Source organism: Sinocyclocheilus grahami, unplaced genomic scaffold (assembly GCF_001515645.1).
Source record: "Sinocyclocheilus grahami isolate Dianchi unplaced genomic scaffold, SAMN03320097.WGS_v1.1 scaffold1674.1, whole genome shotgun sequence".
NCBI lineage: Eukaryota > Metazoa > Chordata > Actinopteri > Cypriniformes > Cyprinidae > Sinocyclocheilus > Sinocyclocheilus grahami.
Window position 1 is genome coordinate 158,762 of NW_015506853.1, and position 15,612 is coordinate 174,373.

Below are 15,612 nucleotides of genomic sequence, written 5' to 3' on the forward strand. Positions count from 1 at the left end.
GGTGTACCTAATATAGTGGCCTAATAAAGTATCACTGTATCACCACAGTACTTTTTTGTAAAGTTTTACCTGTTGTTTTGTGTCTCAGAGCGGGACTACTTCAGCCTGTGTGACAAGCAGCCCATCGGGAGACTTCTGTTCCGCCTCTACTGTGAGACCCGACCAGAGCTGCAGCGATGCATCCAACTCCTGGACGCCATGGTACGTCTGCACACACATGCACACCTCTCCATGCAATGCACCTGAATTTATTTAGGATTGCCCAAACAACTTTTAGTCACTAATTGCTGGTTCTTTCAAGCCATTCATCTTCTTTGGAAATCTATTGCCCACTCAAAATCTCTCAGGTTTCTTATAACCCTCCATCAATGTTCCACTGATCTAGACGACATGCCTCCCACATGACTAGCTTGGGCTATCATGGAGTAAAGCCCAAAATATCAGGGCCGGCATGTGGTCTCTGAATGAGGCCATTGTCTGGTCTCTCCAACACCCCTATAGACCCCAAACAGTCTGACCCCTGGGAACCTGAACCCATGACGGGGAATCGCCATCATAAAACATGGGGCAGCATATTTGTGTTTTTTAGGACTGGGAAAAGGTGTTCATCTTGTTTATGGTGTCTTGGAACGTTCTCCTTCTCATTTTAACAAAAACCCTTTGTGCGGTGTAGCTGTGTAAGTGAATAGGGAAGCTTTATTGATGTGTTTCAGGGAAGAACGTAAATGTCATTAGAAAGTCAAATAAAATAAAACCAAAATGTCCTTAACTTAAAAGCACCGTAATCGTGCCTGGGTTACAATGTTACAGCTAATGAAATAAGAGCGGAAGATTTTTAGATAATGAAGGGAAAATGCCATGAGGGCGTGTGTTTAATTAAAATTATTGTAGGAATCGTGTGGGATTTTATTAGGTGTTATTTTAGGAAGAGTAGCTGTCATTAAAGGTGCATAGGACCACTTATTTCTATTTAAATTATTCATAATTATAGTTCCTTGTTTGGAGAATTTACTTCAGAGTGAATCTCATGGAGACTGTCAAGTCATAATTAACCCTAAAATCAAAAGACAAGAAAATTAAATTATATTTTGCCTGAAGTAGACAAAGTGTATTTTAGAGCCACTAGAAAATAGGACCCCAAAATTCTTATTACTGTAGTGGCAAAAAATTATTCAAAAGTATTTTCTAAATGGCTGCATTTATTTGATCTAATTACAGTAAAAACAGTAATATTTTGAAAAATTATAAACATTTTAAAATATGTTTTCTATTTGAATATATTTAAAAATTTAATTTATTCCTGTGATGCAAAGCTGAATTTTCAGCATCATTACTCCAGTCTTCAGTGTCACATGATCTTCAGAAATCACTCTGATTAGTGGTTCAACAGATCACAAATTTCAAGATTCTGATCACATTACGGTTTTTGACCACGGATCGGATAATTTTTCGGATCAGCAAGAAAATAAAAATATTTCAATTTAACTTGCTTTCTATTTATTACCTTAAAGCAAAGTACTTCTTTGATACCACAGCAAATACTACTAGATTAACTAAGAAAGTTTAAACATGATTAAAGACACAAGAGAACAGCCAGTAAAAATAAGAATACACAAATTACAAGCATAGATAAATACAACAGAATATGTTACAAATAAACTAAGGTTGGTAGTATTCAAATACAGAAATGTAATAATTAAGGAAAATAACACTGCATAGTGTTCACTGTATAAATTAAACAGTTTTTTTTTAATCACAGCCGTTTTGTCGTTTGATGATCATTAATGACAGCAGCAGTATTTATATGCCGCTGTCCCTTTAAGACCTGATGCACGGATCGGATATAATGATACACTTCACATTTGATTTCTTTCTCGCATGTGCGCGTTTCATGTGTGTGTGGCTGTGCGCGTAGAGAACAGTGCGCGAGTAACGAATCGAGTTCCCTTTCGCCTTTTCTCTCTGGAATTGTTTAAAATTCGCTTGCTTGTGTAAATACAAACAAATTATAAACTTGTACTCTATTATGGTTACATTTTGCAATTAATCTGCAGATCACATGCGTGCCAAACCGTGGGACTACGATCCGTTTAACCACTAATTCTGATATGCTGATTTGCTGCTCAAGAAACATTTCTATTCCCCATTATTATAAATGTTGAAAACAGCTGTGCTGCTTCATATTTTTGTATAAATCATGATATTTTTTTTTCTTCAAATTTACAGAATAAAAAGATGAATAGTTCAAAAGAACTATTTGGAATACATTTTTTTTGTAACATTTCAAACATTTTTGCTGTCACTTTTTCTCAATTTAATGCATCCTTGCTTTCAAAAAACAAAAATCTCCAAACTTTTGAACAGTGTATATCATCTAAATTACACATTTATATTTCATAATATTATTTGTTTTAGCTCCTTTTATCATGATTTGAATACAAAAATCATGGTGTGCAAACAGAATGGTTTCCATTACTGAACTGCAGTAAGATCTTGTTAAATAGTGAAAAGAGCTACAAACAAAATCGATTTCGCAATTTCTTTGGATTTTTAGGGTGAAATATGGCCCCAGCGTCCTCTTGACAGACTTTGTGAGATTCACCCAATTAATCTGTGTTCTCAAGAAGAATTAAAAAAATTGCCCTTTATGACCTGGCATACATTCAAATCAGTTCAGGATTGGACTTTGAATAACAAATTGAACACAGTGAACTGAAAATGCATGAGTGTGTTTGATGTATGTCTGCATATGTTCTGCAGGCAGCGAGCGTGTATGCGTGTGTTTGTGCGAGCCACCATAAGGAAAGAGCCCGGGGGATTTTTTGAGGCCTGCTTTGACGTCAGACAGTAGCGGGATCTCAATTGTTGTGGCGAGATAGACAGCACAGTCTGTGTCTGCTCTGTGTGAGATCTCTGTGTGTGCGAAACAAGGAAAGAAGCACAAGAACTTCATGCGAGAAACCTCTTCACACGTTATTTGGGTTTGTGTGTACACAAAAACGAATGAAATGTGCATGCCACTGACCTTTTTGGTCCGGGTTTTGTTTTTCCATCTTGGTGGAGGCGGAATAGTCCAATGTTATCGCACACATCAGATTGGCCCAGTTCCTCTGTGTCAGAGGCAGCCCGCCATTTGTGTTGGCCTGGTGGCTCTACTGTACCATTCAGAGCCCCTGACGTAGGTCTGTTCTCAAACCACTGTTATAATTGGATCTCTCTCTATGTGTATGTGTGTTTGTATTTTCTGCTTTTTTCCATGCAATGACCTTTAACATGCAGGCATAGCAAATTCCATAATTTCCCATTCAAAAGAGGCCAAGAGAGCAGAATTTAAATCCTGTCTCCTTTCTCAATGTCACTGTCATCTACTCATGTAATGTGAGCGTAAAAATATGTATTCTAGGTTCAGTACAGGTTACTTCAGTAAGTCAGACAGTACAAGCACCACAAAAAAACATCAGCATGTACCGAGAAAAAAATCACTGCCACAGTAAAGAGCTAACAATGGAAGTGTCAATTTTTCAAAATTGAGATTTATACATCATCTCAAAGCTGAATAAATAAGCTTTCCATTGATTTATGGTTTGTTAGGATAGGACAATATTGGTCGAGATACAATTATTTGAAAATCTGGAATCTGAGGGTGCAAAAAAATCAAAATATTGAGAAAATCGCTTTTAAAGTTGTCCAAATGAAGTTCTTAGCAATGCATATTACTAATCAGAAATTAAGTTTTGATATATTTACAGTAGGAAATTTACAAAACATCTTCATGGAACATGATCTTTACTTAATATCCTAATGATTTTTGGCATAAAAGAAAAATCTATAATTTTGACCCATACAATGTATTTTTGGCTATTGCTACAAATATACCCCAGCGACTTAAGACTGGTTTTGTGCTCCAGGGTCACATATTACAATACACATTGTTTTATATGTATAGCAACAAGACCTAAACATTATACATTCATTAAATGTGCGTAGACACGTATTTATGTGTAAACCCTGTGTGTGAACGTTTTCATTTCTGCATGAATTTAGAATAACATTTATATCGAGCTACTCATTTTTTGTGTCTGTAGGAAATATATAATTGGACATACAATTATGCAATTAACACAATTTTAGTTTTTCAAAAATCTTTGCAAATACTGTAATAATCCAGTGTGCTTTTTCACAGTACTGTAATTAGGGGTTCAAGCACGAAGTGCTGAAACCCTATTGTAATTGTTAGGATTTTTATTTTAAAAAATCTACTTTTGCGAACTAGTCCTAGGGTTTTTGCTCAATCTCGATCAAACCACTGCAGCACAATTCTCTGGACTCTCTAGATCAATAATTATCAAAAAAAAATTGAATTTTGTCCTTCACTTACTTTTTAACGGTGTCATTTAGAGAAGGGGCGTGGCCAAAAATACCCAAATGCCTATAAAACCTAAACAAAAACTCAAAACTTTACGAAACTTGGTGAAAACATGTGTCTGACAACTCTTAACAAGCAAGCAAAGTTTCATGAATATCGGACCATAGGTGGCGCTATAACAGTAAACAAAGTATCCAAAAACACAATATTTCAATTATAACAGAATTAAATTGTACACAAAAAGTTAATATATTCACACATACACTAAATCTTGATATCATAAGATAGATCTTCTCATGCTGAACAACTTTGCCTCTGGGAACAATGTTGTGAATAAAACATGGTAATTAAATATTCAAGATTATTTAAAAAAGCTACTTTTGCGAACTAGTCCAAGGTTTTTCGCCCGATCAGAACCAAACCAGGGCAGAAATACTCTATGGACAGTGTTTATGAATAATTATCAAAAAAAGGTTGAGCTTTCAACTCACGGTCGCAAAGGGGCACCAAAATGTTCGTAAGTGGCAGGGCCAATTTGACTAAAATGGCTATAACTTTTGAACGGAAAATGAGATATCTTCACCAAACTTGGTACATATTTGTATGAGCTTAATCCTTGGTTAAATTAAAAAAATGGCGCATCTCTACCACTTGCTGGCGCTATAAGAGGGGAAAAACAGAAAAATAGCTATAACTACGCAACCATTGGTCCAATCGACTTGAAAATTGGTATGCAGTGTCTTTGTCCAATGTGCCATAAGTGTCTATGAGGACATCTGCGTATATAAAAAAACATGGCCGCCATTGGCCAAACAATTTTAAGCACATATTTGACAGGGTTAACGGAGGTCGATCGGAACGAAACTCGGTGGGCATGTTCGACACATGGTCCTAAAGGTCTGTAAGAATTTTGAAAGAAATCAGCCACTGGGGGGCGAAATTGCGTTTTTCAAGTGTGTAAACGGTTGTATATTGCACGATTTTTCACACATCAACACAATATGCATATCATTTGATAGAAGGCCTTAAAATGCTTGAACCCCGGCAATTGCTGCTTGCAGCTATATTTGTTATTATTATTATTAAATGGGTGGTCTACCGGCTTTTTTCGAAGGCTTGATTGTGTTTATGGGGTGCACTGTAACGTGTTCACGCTTTTGTTTTTTAAAAATCACATTATTTTTCACATATATTTATTCCACTCTGCTTTTCCGTTCTTCTAAAAACGATCTGTTGACTTCCTGGTTCCTCCCCATTCGCAATGGGCTCAGATTGGTTAGCTGGCCCAGTGTGTTGTAGTTCGCTAACCGCCTAGTGCACGTTGTTTAAAAAACTAAAATTGTGTTAATTGTATAATTGTATGTCCAATTATATATTTCCTACTGACACAAAAAAGGAGTAGCTGGATATAAATGTTATTCTAGATTCATGCAGAAATGAAAACGTTCACACACAGGGTTTACACATAAATACGTGTCTACGCACATTTAATGAATGTATAATGTTTAGGTAAATATATATTTTGTCTTATTAAAGTTACAAAAGTGATTTAGTCAAGAGCAATGAGATATTTCTATTTTGTTGTTGTTTAACATGAACGACAGACAGCAGGAATATTAGACTGCTGTCACTTTAAGAGCTGCCCGATCCAATATACTGTTACACATGTGTTTTCTTTCACAGCGGTTTGCTCTCTTAAGACCTAAATTACTGTGTTTACAAGAATACTTGCAAATACCAGCATTTGACACATACCAGTGTGTGTATTTAACCGTTAAAGGCCTATAAAGAGGCAAAAATAAGTCCATTCAATACCCCTGCGCTCTATGAGCACCGTCATCACGTGAGCGTGTAACCGCGATAGAGACAATAGTCCAAAATCTCTTTTTGACAAATTCTACCGGTTAATCGTGTCTACCGGTATATCACCCACCACTATGATGAACACGTTTATTTTTAGGCTTTTATTCAGATATAAACATAGATCAACACACATACATAGAGCACGTTGAATATGGTAAACAAGGCTCAAACATGCTTGCTTGACAAGCGAAAACCAATCAGGTTTGTTCTCTCTCATCACACAAGCATGTTTGAGCTTCCCCAATGAGTAATTGATGACAAATTAATAATTTTGGGGGGAACTTTTTAATTTAACTTAGGCACTATCTGCAGTTATTTCCATAGAACCAGTTTCTATTGAACTCTGAACATGCCGTGTAACATTCTTTTCTACTCACAGCACTATTTTAAATCTTCCAATGAAGGAATTGCCAAATGTGTTAAGCGGAATGGAAATCATACTGCTGCATGTGTCGAGACACAGTGCCCGTGCGCACACACACAGTCCCCCACTATGTAATGACGTTCAATGTATTTAGTGACGCTGCTGGGCCGTGCTGTGGCGCTCCAGGACCTTATGGAATCCAGCCGTGTTGACTGGCTGGTTACCAAGCAACCTGAAGTCACACACATGGTGGGCTTCATGAAGCATGTGTGTGTGTGCGCTCGTGAAGCATATGTATGACGCGTGTGCGGACACATGATTTGTGCGAAAACCTATTTGCGGGTACATATGCTTCGGTGTAGGCGCGCGAGCTTGTGTTTACATCTTTCGGGACGGAACCGAGTGGGGGCAGCTGGTCATGGAGAGTCTTGTGTAATGGGATCCACAGAGGGCCGGAGAGGGTGTTGATGAGGGTGTCATCAAGCATTACCCCCCCAATACACACACACATAGGCACATTTATGGCCCTTAGGGAAAGGACGTGCCAGACTGTGGAGCTCATTCATTGTGTAATCACTCACAGACTCAATTACACGATGCCTCTGCCTCATTCAGCATATAGAAATGGATACTGACTGAAATGAAGTCAGTGGATGTAGTTTCTGTTTTCCAGTGTTGAACAAGTGATTTGAGTTCACTTAATACTCTCTGTCTGTCTCGGTTTCGTTAGTCTCAAGGTTTTTAAGTATCGGCGCAAAGTCTGGTCCAAATTAGCCTCACATTAGTTCTTTGACTAATACATAAAGTCTGGGCCACATTGCTGCATATTCTAGGAATAAAGACCTACTTAGACAGGAAGACACTGTCTGACTGACTTATAAAGTGACTAACCATAGTTTTGTATTTACATAATGCGGGTTCTGAAATGGATTTTACCATAATAATACACTATTTATTAAAAAAAAATAATAATAATGGCAAATAGTTTTTTACTGCATACCCCCTAAAAGTTGGGTTGTTGGACCCCTAGTAAGCAGGTTTATCTTAGATTGATATACAATTATAGTATTTTTTTAAATACTGTATTACTAAATGTATTGCATTATTAAATACAAAAATACTATATTATTTTTTATATATGTATGTTTTTTTCAAATTTTTCTATTTAGCTTTTGCTTATTTATTAAATTTATTTATTTTCATTTATTTTCATGTTTTAGTTATAACACTTCAGATAAAACTAAAAATGTAAATGTTGTCTTGCCAACTAAACAAAATAAATTAAGCTTACATTTTTCAGATAATATTTATATTTTATTTAAAATTAATTTGACTTAACAACTTTCAAACAATTTCACAATCAAATGTTTTGTTATATAACAACACTGATTGCCAGTTACGTTTATTATTGCTGAATTAAATGCATAGTTCATCTAAAAAGTTATAGTTCTGTCATAATTTACTCGCCCTCATGTCATTCCATGACTGACTTTCTCCTTTTGAAGCACAAAAGAGATTTTTATATAGTATTAAAATTTAATATGAATATTTCTGTAGTTTTTTCCATATAATGAAAGTTGGTGGGGTCAAAAAACGTGGACTGGATTGGCTTTCATTGTATAGACAAAATTGCAGAGACATATTTCAAAATATCATCCTTTTTTTTTTTGTGTAAAAATGGGCATATACATCTGAAATATCCTGAGTGATATGCTTTTATAATTCAGCACAAATCATTTTGATCTCAATGCTATGAACCTTAAAAACTTGGGAAAGGCTATAAACTTGTAAACACACTTTTGTTTCTTGGTGGACTGATGAAAAACCTGTGCTCCCTCACTCCCACAAACTGCAATTTGCCATTTTTAAATGCAACATGCATCAGCCTGGCTCCTCAGGCTGGCTACTATTTCATTAACATCTAAATTAGATGCATTATGTCATACGGTATCATGTATATTTTGGATTATGTTATGGCTTGTTTATCTCAAAGTTCATTTATAACTTGTTGTGAGTAATTTGTTTGTATCTGGTCGTTTAGGAGGACTACGAGGTGACACCTGATGAGAAGAGGAAGAGTCGAGGAGATGAGATCATCAAGAAGTTTCTCACCAAGCAGGTGTGATTTGGTTGAACTTTCCTGGTGTGTGTGTGTGTACTTGTGTGTGTGTGTGTGTGTTTCCCCACAAGGATAGTAAAACATGAAATGTATGACATTGTGGGGCCTGGCCTGTGGTCCCCACAAGGGGAAGAAATTATTAAAAATAGTAAATTATGTTTATCTGAAAGTGTAACAATGCAAACAGGTTTTCTCTAAGGGGTAGGTTTAAGGTTAGGAGATAAAAAAAGTATCGTTTGGTCAGTATTAAAGTAATAGAAGTCTATGGAAAGTTCCCACAATTCACAGAAACAAACGTGTGTGTGTGGTAATTTTGGAATGCATCAGTAATCAGAGAGCATGTTGTTTCTTCTACAGTCCTCTGAGTGTGTAGATATAGCTGAAGGTCTTGCTGAAAGTTGCAGAGAAAATCTAGAACTGAGCCCCTGCAAAGAGATCTTCAGTGACTGTCGCAAGTAAGACGCATACAAACACACGTGTGAACACCTGGACATCTCTGTTGCTTTTAAACGAAGCTAATTCAGACACCTTAACCCCGGCCCCAACTGTTCTTGTTACAGATATCATAAAGTGTTTTTAGATTTGCATTCAAATGCTATTTATTATTTAAATAATTATATATCATATAAACAAATACTTGTTTTATTTATACTTTTTAACAATTACTATGGTTTAATGCAAGTTACACAATTATTTACACAATGTGCTAAAGATATGTACTGCACTAGTGATGGGAAGTACACTACTGTTCGAATGTTTCTTATGCTCAACAAGACTGCATTTATTTGATAAAAAATACAATAGCATTGTGAAATTTTATCACAAATTAAAATGGCTGTTTTTTATTTTAATATATTTTAAAATTTAATTTATTCCTGTGATTCAATCCTGAATTTTCAGCATCATTACTTCAGTCTTCAATGTCACATGATCCTTCATCAACATTTCTTTTACAGTTGTGCTGCTTAATTAAAAAAAAAAAAAAAAAAAAAGACAAAAAAAATCATACTGTTCCCAAACATTTGAACAAGCTGCAATAATTTTGTGCAAAAATATTCCAAAATTCTTGAAATAATAATAAAAAAATAATTTTTGCACCTTGCACATACTGTTTTCAGCATACAATAATTTGGACAATGTCATCCTAATATTGCATGCTATGTAATAAAGACAGTATTCAGAAATAAGTGCAGTTTTTCCACTGGGAATTGAATTGTTTTCTACAGAAGTAAACACTACTGCTTAATGTTAGCTCTTTACTGTAATCTTTACTTCTGGTACTCCCAGAGCTGCCTATGGTCTAAACGGTCTCCATGCTGTTTTAATTCTCACAGAGCTCTTCATGACTACTTAAGTGGTGCTCCTTTTGCTGACTATCAGAACAGCATGTACTTCGACCGCTTCCTCCAATGGAAAATGCTCGAAAGGTTGGTTGGCACTTTATCTCCCTTTACTCTGTCCGTTAGCCTTTTAGTCTGCTTAGTCTACCATTTGTGCACTATTTCATTCTTTTGTTTCGCTTGGCTTAAACCAGACGTCCTGCATCTTGATAAATCATATTCAGCTGTTATGGCAGTTCGGATGCTAATCCATTTAAATGATTTGTTAGCGTAATTGCTAACAGCTCAACACATGAAAGCAAACAGTCATGTTTTGGTCACGATAACATTGGAGTTACACAGCAGCGTCTGTGCTAGATATAAACTGATTTGAACATATTTGCATCTACGTAAGTGGCCCATAAAAAAAGTTCGGAAAAATTTTTCTACGAACAATTTTAAGAAGGCTTTGTTTCACAAATCAGGTGGAAAATGTGTTTCTTATTGACTGTGGTTTATAATTGTAATGTAGTGTGTAACTTGTAGCTTGTGCTCCACCTAGTTTTGTTAATGGATCTGAATGCTAAAATGTCAGTTTCCTGTCTGTGCTGGTTTGATATCAGATTTTGTGGTTTTATTTCTAGACAACCCATCACAAAAGACACGTTTCGGCAGTACAGAGTTCTGGGGAAAGGAGGCTTTGGAGAGGTGAGGATATTGTGAACAGTGATGACCTGAACTGTGTGTGTACTGAATATTTTCTCATTTGCTCTGCATCAAAACCTAGTGAGCTGCCTACCTAGAATGTATCTTTAGACACAAGTGTGCTCGAAATATAGGCTGCGACATCATAATGTCTCATTGTATTTCACTTAAAGGGGTCATATGATGCTGCTAAAGAGAACATTATTTTGTGTATTTGGTGTAATGAAATGTGTTTATGCGGTTTAAGGTTAAAAAAACACATTATTTTCCACATACTGTACATTATTGTTTCTCCTCTATGCCCCGCCTTTCTGAAAAGCGTAGATTTTTACAAAGCTCATCGGTCTGAAAAGCGAGGCGTGCTGTGATTGGCCAGCTATCCAGTCTGTTATGATTGGCCAAATACCTCAAGCGTGAGACGGAAATGTTACATCTCTTACCATACTGTGATGCCCTGTCCGGCCGGAGCGATGATTCATAAACATTAAAACCCATTATAAACGAGGCATTTGTTGCATCCAGTATCTATTTTTAAAATTGTAATAATTTTTCAAAATATTACTGTTTTTACTGTAATTAGATCAAATAAATGCAGCCATTCAGAAAATAATTTAGAATAATTTTTTGGCACTACAGTAATAAGAATTTTGGGGTCCTATTTTCTAGTGGCTCTAAAATACACTTTGTCTACTTTATATGTATATATATATAGTATGCATGAAAATGCATATTTTTCAATTAAAGACAGCTTATAGATTTAATATGGGCTGCTTTTTTTATTGGTCATTTTGTGTTTCAAGAATAAGGTTAAGAATTATGCTACTAGTTACTTAAATATTAAATGTTTTTCTCTATTTAACAACTTCACAATAGTGAAAGACGACTTCCCTTACTTATCACGTCTCTTGCGCAGCGGGATGTTGGACTCATGAAAAATAATCACGTAGTTTGTATTCACCAAAACTGATTTACTGAAGTCAAAACACGGACGGAATTGGCATTAGCGCGAGCACCGCTTGCTGTGAGGCGGGAGCGACCAGCCATCTGAGGGTTCCTCAGCCTTTATGTGCACGATTTCTGATTTACTTAACGTATACTGCGTGAGGGGGGCTGTGATTAGATGATGACAGGTGTCGGTGATCATTCTCAAGTGATCAGCACTGCTGCTGTTGTATCAGTCAGTGGTTAGATCAGCATAGCAGTCAAAAAAACGAGACGAGGGAAGTCACGTACGGGACAAATCAATTAGGCCCAAAATACGGGACGTCCTGGCTAATATGGGACAGTTGGCACTTTCGAACCAAGTGGCTTTCTGTTGGTCATTGTGGCAAAATTGCATAACCAACTTGTACACAAGCAAAATTTCAGTGTCACACAATGTGGTCCTTCAGAAATCATTCTAATATACTGATTTGCTGCTCAAGAAACATTTTTTTAATAATATCAGTAATAAAATTTCATAGTTTTGTGGAAACCCTGATACCTTACAGCGAATTTAGCTAACATACTGAAACTAAAAACGACACTAGTTTAAACCATAGTCTTTTACAAAGAAGGCAAGACAATGTTGTAGAAACTATTTCAGGATACCTGAGGTAACTTTGTTTTATTTTACACAGGTTGCTAGCCTGTCATAATGATCTACTCTCCATTAATTCATAACCAATTGTTTTGCAGATATTAATTTTCATTAAAACATCTTTGAAAAGGTGGTTTGACTTGTGGGTGGTTTTTCTAGACCTCGGCGATGAGTTTCTCTGTCTAATTTAAAATGTAAAGGAATCTGACTGACTGTCAGTGTTTTTCTTTTATTATCTGGAAAAAATAGTTCTGAAAGTGATCCTCCTAACGATATTGTTCATCTATTTTGTTACAGTTGTATTGCGGACTATGCTATCTCTTATGAAAATTGACCATGGTTTTATTGTAGTAATAGTGAAGTAACCATGGTTTTTGATTTATTAACTACCATTTTTATAACCACAGTCGTATTACAAATGCCGTGGTTAAACTGTGGTCAGTGTAGCAAAACCATGTTTTTTTGTGTGTGTGATAAAACCATGGTTAATTTTCGTAAGGGATTCTCTTAAATTCAGAACAATTTTATATTTATATTTATCGTTCTTTGTGTGAGTGTAACTTTTAATGCAAATTCACTCTGTGCTGACCAACACAAAGCTGCTTGGTTAGAAACTGACTTCTGTGTGAGCTGTGCTTTACACGTCTCTATGCTATTGACAATGGACCATTTTTTTCGCACATGCAATTTAGGCAGCAGGTAACTTTTTGTGTATGATAATATATGTCCATCTGTGCGCAGGTGTGTGCGTGCCAGGTGAGAGCCACAGGTAAAATGTATGCCTGCAAAAAGCTGGAGAAGAAAAGGATAAAGAAGAGGAAGGGGGAGGCCATGGCTCTAAATGAGAAACAGATTCTGGAGAAGGTCAACAGCAGGTTTGTGGTAAGTGGATTCATTCATTTATCTGTGTATCTTTCATCTCCTTTCCTCTGGCTTAGTTTACACCTGGTATAAACATCTTTTGCGATTCAGTCACAAGTGGCCAGACAAGACAGGCTCAAATGCGTATTCCTCAGTGCCTTCCTGTCTCCCTCCCATTTTTCTTTATTTAATAAAGGCTTGTATTTTTCAAAACGGAAATATTCTGATCGTTCTCGTTTCTCTGGCTCTCAGGTTAGTTTAGCATACGCGTATGAGACCAAAGATGCCCTGTGTCTGGTGCTGACCATAATGAACGGTGGTGATCTGAAGTTTCACATCTATAACATGGGAACCCCAGGCTTTGAGAAGGAGCGTGTGCAGTTCTACGCCGCTGAGATCTGCTGCGGTCTCGAGCACCTGCACAGAGAGTCTATCGTCTACAGGTGTGCAGCTCTACATCCTCAAATGCCCCCAGCCTCATAATGATGATGAAATTATATGGTTAAGTCATTTTTATGTGTGTTGCTTTCTATCATTCTAGGGAAGTAATTCTGTTGGCAATGTACAATTTAAGCATAATAGCATCTCTCATTTATAAACAAACCATCATTTTTAATGTATTTTTTGGAATTCAATAAACAAATATTAATTCTTGATATACAGTACCATTCAAAAGTCTGGGGATGTAACATTTTAAAGAAAGGATGCATGCAGTAATAATGCATTAAATAAATGCCCTTAGATTGTTACAAAAGATTTATATTTCGAATTCATTTGTGATTTAGAGAATCCTGAAAGTAATGTATCATGGTTTACACAAAAATAGATTCAGCACAACTATTTTCAACACCGATAATAATCTGAAATGTTTCTTGAGCAGCAAATCAGCATATTAGAATGATTTCTGAAGGATCATGTGACCCTGAAAGCTGGAGTAATGATGCTGAAAATATTTTTAATTGCAAAAATATTACTATTTTACAGTATTTTTAATCAAATAAATGCAGCATTGGTGAGCAGAAACGTACAGACCCAAACCTTTGAATGCTAGTGTATCTATTGAAAGAATCAAAAGGCAAAAATATTTGTTTGTAGCTGCACCGATCAGTCCTGCTAGATATCTATTTATAGCAATATGAAACATTCAAATGTTGTTTATTGATTGATGAACTTAAACTGTATTGACGGACAGCTCCAGAGGTGATCAATAACGAGCGGTATAGCATGTGTCCGGACTGGTGGGGATTGGGTTGTCTGATCTATGAGATGACCGCTGGCCGATCGCCTTTCCGCGCTCGCAAAGAACGAGTGAAGAGAGAAGAGGTGGAGAAGAGGGTGCAAGAGGAGGAAGAGGAGTACAGCGACAAGTTTTCAGAAGACACCAAAGCCATCTGCAGGATGGTGAGACCACACACATACACACAAAGCATGAAGTTTCTATGCTGGTCAACCTCCAAGATGACGCAGCAGTGTACAACTAAGAGCTTGTACCCAAAGCTACATTATCTCTTCAGTCAAACGCGCCATAGAAGCTGATTTAGAGCCCATTGATTGAGCGCACAAAGCTGGTAAAGTTGAGTCCATTCTGTATGTTTGGCTCATTTCTCTGGCTGGTAGTGCATGTTTTCTGCTGGGAAAGAAGCTGATAATGAGCTCTCTGAGACCAGCTCAGTTCAGGATTGTTTACTAATCAAAATTTATTGTAAAGAACCTCTGTTGCCTTTTATTAGGGTTGTGTCAATGTGACTGGCTTTCACCCTAAAAATGAAAAATCTGTCACTTACTCGCCCTCATGTTGCTCCAAACCCATATGACTTTATTTTTCAGTATAAGTGAACGGAGACCGAGAAACGTTGAGATAAATATTTCACAAAATGAGTTCTTAGGACTTTAAAGTTAATATGTGGCCTTACGATGTTAAATAAATATGTATATGATGTATAATACATAAATGTTAAAAACAACAAATTTACATGTAGTTTTATAGGGGATAAAGTGTTCATCTTAGAGAGTGACAACATAATAAAAAGTAAATATGTTCCAATTAGTATTTTAACAATTAGATTTTGTACATGGGTAATATAAAGTCCAATTATTTAATTTTGGAAGCAATTATTCATGCAGTTCAATAATTGTAGTAATTATTTATATCAAAATCACACTTTTATGAAACTATTGTAAGAAAGTAATACTTTTATTCAGCAAGAAGGCATTAAATTGATTAAAATGAGAGTAAACACGTTTATAATGTTGCTGTTTCAAATATTTTGTTTTGAACATTCTGTCCATCAAAAGAATCATGAAAAATCACGGTATAATGGTTTGCAAAACTGTTTTCAACATTGATAATCAGAAATGTTTCTTGAGCAGCAAATCAGCATGTTAGAATGATTTCTGAAGAATCATGTGACATTGAAGACTGGAGTAATGATGCAG

The 15,612-nt window shown here is 36.1% G+C and overlaps 1 pseudogene; it reads left to right on the forward strand.

The window, feature by feature from the left end:
* The window catches only part of LOC107571961 (G protein-coupled receptor kinase 5-like), a 55,259-nt pseudogene that overhangs the window by 33,760 nt on the left and 5,887 nt on the right, over window positions 1-15,612 (forward strand).